The sequence below is a fragment of the Coregonus clupeaformis genome, chromosome 35, assembly GCF_020615455.1.
Source record: "Coregonus clupeaformis isolate EN_2021a chromosome 35, ASM2061545v1, whole genome shotgun sequence".
NCBI lineage: Eukaryota > Metazoa > Chordata > Actinopteri > Salmoniformes > Salmonidae > Coregonus > Coregonus clupeaformis.
Window position 1 is genome coordinate 24,415,673 of NC_059226.1, and position 12,648 is coordinate 24,428,320.

General features: G+C 42.4%; 1 long non-coding RNA gene across 1 annotated transcript; it reads right to left on the reverse strand.

Moving 5' to 3' along the window:
• LOC123482585 lies at positions 1 to 3,531 on the reverse strand. The gene is made up of 3 exons (XR_006657794.1): positions 3,373 to 3,531; positions 1,349 to 1,392; positions 1 to 83 (listed from the first exon to the last, which is right to left on the reverse strand). It is a non-coding gene; the product is annotated as an uncharacterized LOC123482585 (long non-coding RNA).
• Positions 3,532 to 12,648: the final 9,117 nt, after the last annotated feature.

The window sequence follows — 12,648 nt, forward strand, 5'->3', positions numbered from 1 at the left end:
TCTACTTTTGGTAGTTGTATATTTTCCGGGATGTTATTTTCATTTAAACTCCTGTCGATTTCCTCAAGTCTCATTTCTTCTCCCTTTAACGTTAACCAAACACATTTTAATAGCTTAGTAAGTCAAAACATCTGCCATACTATGAACAGACATACTTAAGAGTGACATTTAGGAGATACAGTTTCTAGTGAAAGTTTACACACCCCTTGCACAGTCTTCACATTTTGCAGCCTTAAAATTAAATCTAAAAAGGGATTAAATTAGATTTTTTCCCTACCGATCTACACAATCTACTCCACATTTTTAAAGTGAACGAAAAATATATAAATTGTCAATTTATTACAAATAAGAAAACGAAGATGTCTTGATTGTGTATGTCTTCACACCCCAGAGTAATAATTGGTGGAAGCCCTTTTGGCAGCCATTACAAACCTTTACCTGGGCTTTGGTCCTTTCATATTTCTTTTGATCCTGACAAACACCCCAGTCCCTGCCGGTGACAAGCATACCCATAACATGATGCTGCCACCACAATAGTTGAAAATACAGGAGGGTTTCACTCTGTGTTGTATTGGACTTGACCCAAGCCTGTTGATTTTAATCTAGGCCAAAAAGTTATTTTATTTTCCGTATTATCTTGCAGGATTACTTAACGGCGTTGTTGCAAACAATGGATGATTTGGAGTGGATAAAAAAAAGGATTAATTCTTTTCACTTTGTCATACAGGCCAGTAATGTGGAGTGAATGCAATGTTGTTGATCCTATGTATGTCCTAAGTATTGTGGTGGTAGCATCATTTTAAGGGTATGGTTGTCACTGGCACGGAATTTTATTTTTCAGCGAGACAATTACACACATTTTAATGCCAAAGACACCAGAATGGCTTTGTGTTGAGTGTTTCTGAAGTGTCCAGTCTCAGTCCTGACTTAAATCTGCTTGAAATCAGACTTAAGGTTTAAATATTGCTATCAATGATTCCCAACCAAAATTACTGAACTTGAGCAATATTGACTAAAACAATGGACATATGTTGTGCAAAGTTGGTAGAATATTATTCAAAATTATTCACAGCTGCCAAATATGCTTCCACCATGTGTGAAGACATTCGCAATCAAGACATCTTGGTTTTTCATTTTTTATTAATTTGGAAAATGTTTTATAATATTTATTTCACCTTGAAAATGTGGAGTAGGTTCTGTACATAAGTAGGAAAAAATCGAATTTAAGAAATGTTTTGATTTAATTTTAAGGCAGCAAAATGCGAAGACTGTGCAAGGGGTGTGTAGAATTTCACAAGGCACTGTATGTGAGCTTAACAGAGGTTGTGTGAGGTTATTTCAAATTTACCTTTTCTTTGTTTGCAACAGCATCTTCAGGCAAGTTACCTGGAACTGTAAGTAAGAGGGACAGGAAAAAGTAAAGTGTATATTAGACATAATAGTGTTCTCCTAATGTTTCAATCTTTGTGGCATTGATCCCTTTTTTACAGGACATGAAAGTTACCATTGTTAACCAAGCTTTTCTAGCAACACATAGAGGATTTCCCCCTATCTTCACATGTGAATCCATTTACACACTTATCCCACTGTTGTCAATACCAAGTCTCGTAAATCCCAGACCTACTGTAGGGCAACAACACTAGGTCTGGGAAAAATGTGGGAATATTCCTAATTTAAGTTCATATAGGTTAAATGGAATAGTAACTGCAATATTGACACTGACAGCAGGCCTATAACCTCTCACATGTAGTGTAATATAATATTAACTACTGCAAAATTATGCATTTATTGCAGTAAAATAATATATCAAATGTTAATTTTCTCGGGAACAGGAGTGGAGAAATATTATTTATTTATTTCAGCATCTTTTACGAAAATGCAAATGCACATGTAATGTGTTATCTGTGACTCTGTTATGCAAGCAGACAGTATTTCAACCACATAAAATATGCACCCAAGACCAACTGAAGTCTTATCAGAAATGGGTTTCATCCTTTTCTCAGCTTTTAATTTCCTTAAAACCGGTCAAACTGATGACATATGGACATTTTGCACAGGACCTATCTTGCCACTGTTTTGGAGTTATTGCGTTTTCTCCCCGGTCCCTAAACAAAACTGACAACTTTACCGGTGTTAACTACATAGATTACCAATGCATTCATTCTCCTGATGTAAGACATTATTCTGGTGAGAACTACTTTATTTAGTCTTATGGGCCAACAAGTTATGACAGAAGAGAAGCTGCATGTGTCTAACTAGTTTACAAACAAATGGCCTACCAACATTGATTTTCACTGCTATGCAGACAATACATACTTTACATTTCTGTGTCACCAGAGGATTTTAGCTACACAGATAAATTATTAGACTGTATTAGTGATTTAAAAACGTGGATGGCTCACAACTTCCTCCAGCTAAATCAAGACTGAGGTACTTATTGTTGGAGCACATTTAAAAAAACATAAAACACCAGGTAAAAACCCTAGATGTTATTTTTGATTCTGAACCCTGAGGAACATTGCCATGGTGTGGACGTTTCTCTTTCAGTCTGATACAGAGAGACTCATCCATGCTTTTATTACAAGCAGGCTTGACTTCTGTAATGCTCTCCTGTCTGGTCTACCCTAGAAAGAAAGGGGGCTGAAACTGTGGACATATTTAAAAGAGAGCGTAAAACACATATTTTTAGCTTTGCTTTTCCTCAGGGTGCTTTTTAGTTGTTCAGTTTGTGTCATTCTTTTGTTTTTTATCTTATGTTTGTTGTGTAGTAAATATTTCAGCTTTTATTTTCATAGTTTTTATTAGTTTTTCCCTGTAAAGCACATTGCGTTGCATTCCATGTCTGAAATGTGCTGTATAAATGAAGCTTGATTTGATTTGATTTGCATGCAAATGTGGTCAATGACAATCGCCGAATGTCATTACACTTTTTGGTGCTTTGTAACAGATGTCTCTTTCCATTCATCAAATGGTGCGAGTGCACAGTGCACTGTTTGGATCTGGAATTCTTTTAGAGTGGATGAACATGTGCAGGTAGCCTACTTTTTGAAGTGATTTGTTTGACAATAAGATGAAAACATCATGACTAGTTGTGTTCATGCCAAATGAAAAGGTAATGAAAAATGTTTTACCCTTAAATGACATGCCATTAAATGACATGCCATTACATTATCATGCACACATGAGGTCTATTGAAAAAAATAGATTTCACGGTATAATTCGCACTCTGCCTATCTTAATATATGAGATATAGACCGAAAAACAGTTTTGGGGTATCGTCGACGATCGGGTTAAGTGTGTGTAAAGGGATTCACATGTCAAGATGGGGAAAATCCTCCTGCGGCTGCTGCATCAAATGGATTGAGGACATACCTGATAAAGTTTTCTCCTCGCTTTGTGATCGGTCACCCCAATCTGTTTCCAGTTGCCGTTTCCTGATCTCTCCATCATACATTTCTCCTGTGTAGCAGCATGGATCATTTTTAGACGCCATGATGTCTATCTGTTCAAGTACTGCTGAAATCTCGGTTGGATCATTCATACTCCTTTTGCAAGTGAGATACCTATTTCCACACATTTCAATGAGATTCATCAGATCATTGTTCTCCTTTAGATCACCCAATCCAAAATCTTGCTCATTCTTGTGGGTAAAGACGATTATTGTAAAGGCAAGGGCTCTCTCTCTAAGCATTCTTTCCAGCCACCCCACTCCCATTTTGAATTCATTAATATGCTGACCCAATGGTAGAAGTAAGAGGACAGCATTGATACCCTGCTTATGCACAAGTGGGACTATGTGATTCTCCTGGGTAAGTTCAGAACTCTGCAAGCCCAGCATGTTGATGACAGAGATGCAACGACTGGACAAATCATACATCCTGGGTGCTATCTGTGAAAGTTCTGCTGCTGGTAGATTATCTTGACCAAGAAGGAGATTTCCAGATTCAATCTCCATAGAATCAGTGCCACCAATCAATGCAATTGTCAGAACAGGAGTCACTGAAAAATAATTATAAGAACAATTAAATGTACATACTGTTAAGTTAGTAGCTGTAAATCTCTTACAATACTATGACATTATGGTTGACTAAAACAATCTCACCTGACTTATTTCTATTTGTAAGTTGCTCTGGATAAGAGCATCTGCTAAATGAATAAAATGTAAATGTCTTACTACTTTGTGGGAAATTAGAAGACGTTGTGATTTCTTTATTTTCTTCATCAGTCTTGGTTGTCTTGTTATCCTGTTGGTCGCTGTGTTGATTCTCAATGTCTGTGATGTCAAGGGCCTCAGGCGCCAACTGTAGAAATAGTTACAGTGGATGTATCATTATCATGGGAGTATCAAAATACATATCTGGATTACATCATTTGAGTACAAACATTTATACAAGTATTTTGTTGTAGTTACTGTGTAAATTAAAAGGTAGTGATCAGATGACATTTACTTCAGACCCAAGGTTTGGAAAAAATGGGTACACCCCTGTCATGCAAATTCTGCATAGGTCTGCTGTCATGGATTCAGCCGAGGCTGCTCCTCCTCCTTGCTCGGGCAGGCTTCGGCGTTCGTTGTCACCGGAGTACTAGCTGCCACCGATCTATGTTTCAGAGCTCCCTGTTGCGCATATGTGTATTGATATTGTATTTCCAGAGTTTTCCCCTCATTCCCAGCATAGGGCGCTCGTAGATTCAGGCGCAGCTAGGAACTTTATTGATCGTAGTTTTATAGCATTAGCAGACGTTATAAAGGGAACAACAGTTTTCCCGTAGTTTAGGGATTCCTATTGTTCCTGTTGATGTGCCCTTCCCTGTACGTGCCTTAGATAGTCGCCCTTTAGGGTCAGGCCTGATTAGGGAGGTCACAGCTCCACTCTGGATGAAGACGCAGGAGGGTCATGAGGAGAAAATAAGTCTCTATCTGATTGATTCTCCTGCGTTTCCAGTGGTGTTGGGGCTTCCCTGGTTAACTACTCATGACCCCATGATTTCATGGCAACAGAGGGCTCTCAAGGGATGGTCTAGTCAGTGCTCGGGGAGGTGTGTAGGTGTTTCCATAGGGGCAACTACGGTGGAAAGTCCAAACCAGGTCTCCACCATGCACATTACCACCACATCGACAGGGGGATTGTGCGATAAATCTCCAGGGAGGCGCTGCACTTCCCCGGAGTCACGTGTATCCCCTGTCACAGGAAGAGACGGCGGCTATGGAGACATATGTCTCCGAATCTCTGGGGCAGGGATACATTCGGCCATCCACTTCACCTGTCTCCTCGAGTTTCTTTTTTGTGAAAAAGAAGGATGGAGGTTTACACCCATGCATTGACTACCGGGGTCTCAATCAGATCACTGTCAAGTACAGTTATCCACTACTGCTCATTGCTAGTATGACGGAGTCATTGCACGGGGCGCGCTTCTTCACAAAATTGGATCTCAGGAGCGCGTACAACCTGGTGCGTATCCGGGAGGGAGATGAGTGGAAGACGGCATTTAGTACCACATCTGGGCACCATGAGTACCTTGTCATGCCGTACGGGTTGATGAACGCTCCATCAGTCTTCCAATCCTTTGTAGATGAGATTTTCAGGGACCTGCACGGACAGGGTTTAGTGGTGTATATAGATGATATTCTCATATACTCCGCTACACGGGCCGAGCATGTATCCCCGGTGAGCAAGGTGCTTGGTCGACTGTTGGAACATGACCTGTGCGTCAAGGTGGAGAAATGCCTGTTCTTCCAAAAGTCTGTCTCCTTCCTAGGGCACCGCCTGTCCGCGTCAGGGGTGGAGATGGAGATTGACCGCATTTCGGCTGTGCATAATTGGCCGACTCCAACCACGGTTAAGTAGGTGCAGCGATTTTTAGGGTTTGCCAACTACTACCGGAGGTTTATCCGGGGCTTTGGTCAGGTAGCGGTTCCCATTACCTCCTTGCTGAAGGGGGGACCGGTGCGCCTGCAGTGGTCAGCCGAGGCGGACCGGGCATTTGGTCACCTGAAGGACCTGTTTACCTCGGCTCCGGTGCTGGCTCATCCGGATCCCTCCTTAGCATTCACAGTAGAGGTGGACGCATCCGAGGCTGGGATAGGAGCTGTACTGTCTCAGCGCTCGGGTACGCCACCAAAACTCTGCCCCTGTGCTTTCTTTTTGAAGAAGCTCAGCCCAGCAGAGCGCAACTATGATGTGGGGGACCGGGAGCTGTTAGCTGTGGTGAAAGCTCTGAAAGTGTGGAGGCATTGGCTTGAGGGGGCTAAACACCCTTTTCTCATTTTGACTGACCACCGCAATCTGGAGTACATCTGGGCGGCGAGGAGATTGAACCATCGCCAGGCAAGGTGGGCCATGTTTTTCACTCGTTTTGTGTTCACACTTTCTTGCAGACCAGGTTCCCAGAACGCTAAGGCAGCCGCCCTGTCCCGACTGTATGACACAGAGGAGAGGTCCATTGAGCCCACTCCCATACTTCCGGCGTCGTGTCTGGTGGCACCGGTGGTGTGGGAGGTTGACGCGGACATTGAGCGGGCATTACGTACAGAGCCCACTCCCCGCCAGTGTCCAGAGGGTCGTACGTACGTGCTGTTAGAGGTCCGCGATCGATTTATCTATTGGGCTCACACGTCACCCTCCTCTGGTCATCCTGGCATCGGTCAGACAGTGCACTGTCTTAGTGGGAAATACCGGAAGCTGGGTTGGCGGTTTGTTGGGCCATTTAAAGTCCTGAGGAGATTGAACGAGGTTTGTTATAGGTTACAGCTTCCTCCTGTGTATCGTATTAACCCCGCGTTCCATGTGTCTCTCCTCAGGCCGGTGGTAGCTGGTCCACTCCAGGAGTCTGAGATACGGGAGGTTCCTCCGCACTGGACATCGAGGGGGCACCGGCGTACTCGGTCCGTTCCATCCTGGATTCGAGGCGTCAGGTGGGGGGCCTGCAGTATCTCGTGGAGTGGGAGGGGTACGGTCCGGAGGAACGGTGCTGGGTCCCTAGGAGGGACATCCTTGATCCCTCCATGTTGAGGGATTTCCACAGTCGTCATCTGACTCGCCCTGCGCCGTGTCCTTCTGGCCGTCCCTGAGGCCGGTGTCGGCGCACGGCTGGAGCCGCACGTCAAGGGGGGGGTTCTGTCACGGATTCAGCCGAGGCTGCTCTTCCTCCTTGCTCGGGCAGGCTTCGGCGTTCGTCGTCACCGGAGTACTAGCTGCCACCGATCTATGTTTTTGTGTTCTACTTGTTTTGTCTTCATTGTACACACCTGGTTCCCATTATGTCTATGATTTGTTTTCCTATTTAACCCTCTGGCTCCCACTGTGTTGTGTGCGTGTTTGTTCATGTTTGGTTGTCGTCTGGTGAGCGGGTTTGTTTCCTGTGTGGAGGTTGTTATTTACAGTGGGGGAAAAAAGTATTTAGTCAGCCCCCAATTGTGCAAGTTCTCCCACTTAAAAAGATGAGAGAGGCCTGTAATTTTCATCATAGGTACACGTCAACTATGACAGACAAAATGAGAAAAAAAAATCAGAAAATCACATTGTAGGATTTGTAATGAATTTATTTGCAAATTATGGTGGAAAATAAGTATTTGGTCAATAACAAAAGTTTCTCAATACTTTGTTATATACCCTTTGTTGGCAATGACACAGGTCAAACGTTTTCTGTAAGTCTTCACAAGGTTTTCACACACTGTTGCTGGTATTTTGACCCATTCCTCCATGCAGATCTCCTCTAGAGCAGTGTTGTTTTGGGGCTGTCGCTGGGCAACACGGACTTTCAACTCCCCTCCAAAGATTTTCTATGGGGTTGAGATCTGGAGACTGGCTAGGCCACTCCAGGACCTTGAAATGCTTCTTACGAAGCCACTCCTTCGTTGCCCGGGCGGTGTGTTTGGGATCATTGTCATGCTGAAAGACCCAGCCACGTTTCATCTTCAATGCCCTGGCTGATGGAAGGAGGTTTTCACTCAAAATCTCACGATACATGGCCCCATTCATTATTTCCTTTACACAGATCAGTCGTCCTGGTCCCTTTGCAGAAAAACAGCCCCAAAGCATGATGTTTCCACCCCCATGCTTCACAGTAGGTATGGTGTTCTTTGGATGCAACTCAGCATTCTTTGTCCTCCAAACACGACCGAGTTGAGTTTTTACCAAAAGTTCTATTTTGGTTTCATCTGACCATATGACATTCTCCCAATCCTCTTCTGGATCATCCATATGCACTCTAGCAAACTTCAGACGGGCCTGGACATGTACTGGCTTAAGCAGGGGGACACGTCTCGCACTGCAGGATTTGAGTCCCTGGCGGCGTAGTGTGTTACTGATGGTAGGCTTTGTTACTTTGGTCCCAGCTCTCTGCAGGTCATTCACTAGGTCCCCCGTGTGGTTCTGGAATTTTTGCTCACCGTTCTTGTGATCATTTTGACCCCACGGGGTGAGATCTTGCGTGGAGCCCCAGATCCGAGGGAGATTATCAGTGGTCTTGTATGTCTTCCATTTCCTAATAATTGCTCCCACAGTTGATTTCTTCAAACCAAGCTGCTTACCTATTGCAGATTCAGTCTTCCCAGCCTGGTGCAGGTCTACAATTTTGTTTCTGGTGTCCTTTGACAGGTCTTTGGTCTTGGCCATAGTGGAGTTTGGAGTGTGACTGTTTGAGGTTGTGGACAGGTGTCTTTTATACTGATAACAAGTTCAAACAGGTGCCATTAATACAGGTAACGAGTGGAGGACAGAGGAGCCTCTTAAAGAAGAAGTTACAGGTCTGTGAGAGCCAGAAATCTTGCTTGTTTGTAGGTGACCAAATACTTATTTTCCACCATAATTTGCAAATAAATTCATTAAAAATCCTACAATGTGATTTTCTGGAATTCTTTTTCTCAATTTGTCTGTCATAGTTGACCTGTACCTATGATGAAAATTACAGGCCTCTCTCATCTTTTTAAGTGGGAGAACTTACACAATTGGTGGCTGACTAAATACTTTTTTTCCCCACTGTACGTTACCTACGAGTAAAGTACGTTTTTGATTAGCTCTGTGTCCTGCGCCTGACTTCGTCCTACCGCATCACACTGACACCCTGACATCTGCACAAATATTAATATCATATTGAAAGAATGAGTAAGTTATTTCAGAAGCTAGCAGATTCATTAACTACCAACAACAGCTGCAAATCCCAATTAAACTACATGTTTTGAAGTTTACATTCCATGCTTTGTCTAACAACACTATCATGAATCTAGCAAAGAGGTTTTGTGGATCAGAGTGCAGTATTTATTCAGTTTCATAGCACAAACGTTTGCTAGAAAGTTTCTCATACTGTCTTTAGCTGGGGCCTGCTAGGGCAAGTCCAGGAGGGTTGCCTAGCAACACGTGTTTCGGCGGGAGGCAACAGGTGTGTTTGAGCAGTAAGGCCTAACGAAGCCGACTGTAGACGGCGAGTGAAGTCGAAGGGAGGTGCATCGGCGACAGCCGAAAGTCGGACACTGTAGTGGTTTTCCAACAACAAGGCTCAGATCAACATGGCAGTGTCAACATCACTGCTATTGTTTATAAATAATGTATTTGTACATTTTCAAAAAAAATATTCTATACCCCCCATATCACACACACCCAAACTTTAAATGTGCGTACAATTAATTGGTTAGAAACAGGCCTCAAATATAACTTCATTTGTATCCGCTGTAGCTTTAGAATTGCGGTAAAGTTGGTTCCTGCGGTAAAAATAGTGCCTTCCACAATGCAGGTGATGGCTGCATGGTGCAGTTGGTGAGAAGCAACTGCAGTGACTTGAAAGCGACTTCATAAAAACTGCATGACCTTTGATCACATGGTTTTTGTCAAGTTCATGCAGTCGACATGTAGACGCAAGTCAGAAAATATTTATCCTAATAATGCAACACACTTTAAAAGGCGGTGACCAACGATGGTCATTGACATGACAAAACTGATCTGCTCGAACGTGCCCAACGGCTGCATCACTTGACAAATTCAGTGCTAGGTTCAGCCCAAACAGCTACACTCTAAATATTAGGGGTTCAACAAGGATTATTCTAAGGTCCTCAAAGTTCTTCAAAGAACCTTAGGGTTCTTGGCACTGAAAATGGCACCCAAAGGGTTCTTGCAAGAATCCCATAGGAGTTGGGATTCATCGAGGAACCTCCTTAGTTGGTGGGGGTTCTTGCAGAAACCTAACTGCCCAACTGAAACATTTTGATTGAAATTTGAAAGGACAGCAGGTGCAGGCACTTAACTGAAATATTTTAAGGTTTGTCCCTTGTATGATCTAAATTGATATTGTTTTATGATGATATCATCTATCTTTTCATATTTGTGCAGATCTTTCTAAAACAGAATATGGACACAATTCAATGGATATCAATCAACAAAGAGGTAAGAATTTGTAGGCTATAAGAATATGTTGAAGGCTAGCTGTATTGGGTGCAGATGACTGAACTGCTCACTTTTGGGTCTGTGTCTGCAGGTACACAGACAAGGAGGCATACAAAGGTATACCTATTGGTATGTTATGCAGATCACATGTACTATCCTCCTCCCTTACCTCTTCAATGAAAATCCCATAGGCCTCTACATTATTGTCACGTTCGTTCATCGACGGGCCAGACCAAGGCGCAGCGTGATATGCATAAATGTTTATTTAAACTTAATAAACACTCGACAAAACAAGAAACGAAACGTGAAGTCCAAGGTAGACACAAACAACATACCTCATACGGAACAAGATCCCACAAAGTAGTAAGTATGGTCCCCAATCAGAGACAACGAGCGACAGCTGCCTCTGATTGGGAACCACACCGGCCAACATAATCTAGACATACTAGATCCTACAACATAGAACAAACACCACATAGAAAATACACACCCTGACTCAACAAATAAGAGTCCCCAGAGTCAGGGCGTGACAATTATGGACAAGATATGTGTATGAAAACCATAATCAAAACAATTTATATCTACATATATGTCAGGATGTTGTATATCCCTGGAAATAATCAGAATTCATGTAAACATAACAGTTTTGAAAACATAGCTTATTCTAAAAAAGTGGTCTCTTGGCACAATTTACCCCGGGTATGGGTTAAATTGAGCATAGCGCAATGACTGTATATATGAATGGACAAAGCCATTGTTCACGTGACACCATTCATGCCTATAGACAGCTTAGCTGACAAAGTCACGAATTAGATGCAGCACAGTGATAACACATTCTGCTGTTCTATAAACAAAATATCAGACATTGTTTTCCCATTGGAACATTGTTGTGCTTTTAAATGGTTGGAAGCGCAGTGATAACCCATTTAGGTGACAACTAAATAAAAAAATATGACATTGTTTTAGATGGTTGAAAGCATAGTGATAACACATTGGGAATTCAACAAACTTTTGGCTGTCTTTTTGAGTGGGTGATTATAGGTTGTAATTACATTTGACACATTTAGCAGATACTCTTATCCAGAGCCACTTAGAGGCACAATTAGGGTTAAGTGTCTTGCTCAAGGGCACATTGACAGATTTTTCATCTAGTCAGCTTGGGGATTCGAACCTTCAACCTTTCGGTTACTGGCCCAATGCTCTGAACTGCTAGGCTACCCTGTCATCCCCCTCTCATTGATTAACATCTAACCTCTCATTGATCAACATCTAAGCCAAATATTACCCAATTGTCCACATTGAAATTATGTGATGTGCCTAGTAGGATGCTTGTCTCTTTGTCTCTGTTTAAATGATAATTTTCCAGATTTATTTGTGAGTCAATTCCTGACACTCGCTGCCTTGCTGTTCCTAACATGAAGTTCCTCAGTTCCTCACATGTTCTTCTCCTGACAATTGACATGTACTCTCAGACGACGGGTCCAGTGTGTCTTCATTTCCCTATTTTCTCCAGTCTCCATTATTAGCTGAAAATCTTAAGAAAAATCTATCGGTTGTAGGCTATATCTTCACTTCAGTTACCTTAAGTCAAAACAAAACCTTTGTTAGTATTTTACTATATAAAGCAGCACTGAATTAAAAACACTTTGGTTAATAGTAAATAATGCAATTCTATTGTCACAGCAGATTTAGGAGAATTTACACATTCTGTTCATGCTCACTTTCAATTTATGATTTTTATTCGGATACCCATTAGCTGTTGAAGAAGCAGCAGCTATTCTTCTGGGGGTCCACACAAAACATAGAACATGACAAAATACAGAACACAAATGGACAGGAACAGCAACACAAATTTAAACTAAGCACACTACGACTAAAGAACAGTACGAGTGTGTGTGTAGTGTGTGTGTGTGTCTCTTCACAGTCCACGTTGTTCCTTCGGGTGATGTTTTATCTGTTTGTTTTTTACTGATTTTATTGCTTGCCTGAGTTACCTGAGGTGGAAGAGAATTTCATTTACTGTAGTCATTGCTCTATAGTGTGCATCTCCCATCCTCTGTTCTGGACTTGGTGACTGTGAAGAGACCACTGATTGCGTGTCTTGTGGGGTATGTATGTTTTTTGTAGATGTATTAACTGGCTGAACAGACAATTCGGTCCTTTCAGCACGCCCATACTTCTTACAAAGATCAGCAGTGATGCAGTTGTAGTGTATGAAGAATTATGACTTTGCTAACGTTTTCAAGTGGAACCTGAGAGGATGTTTATTCAG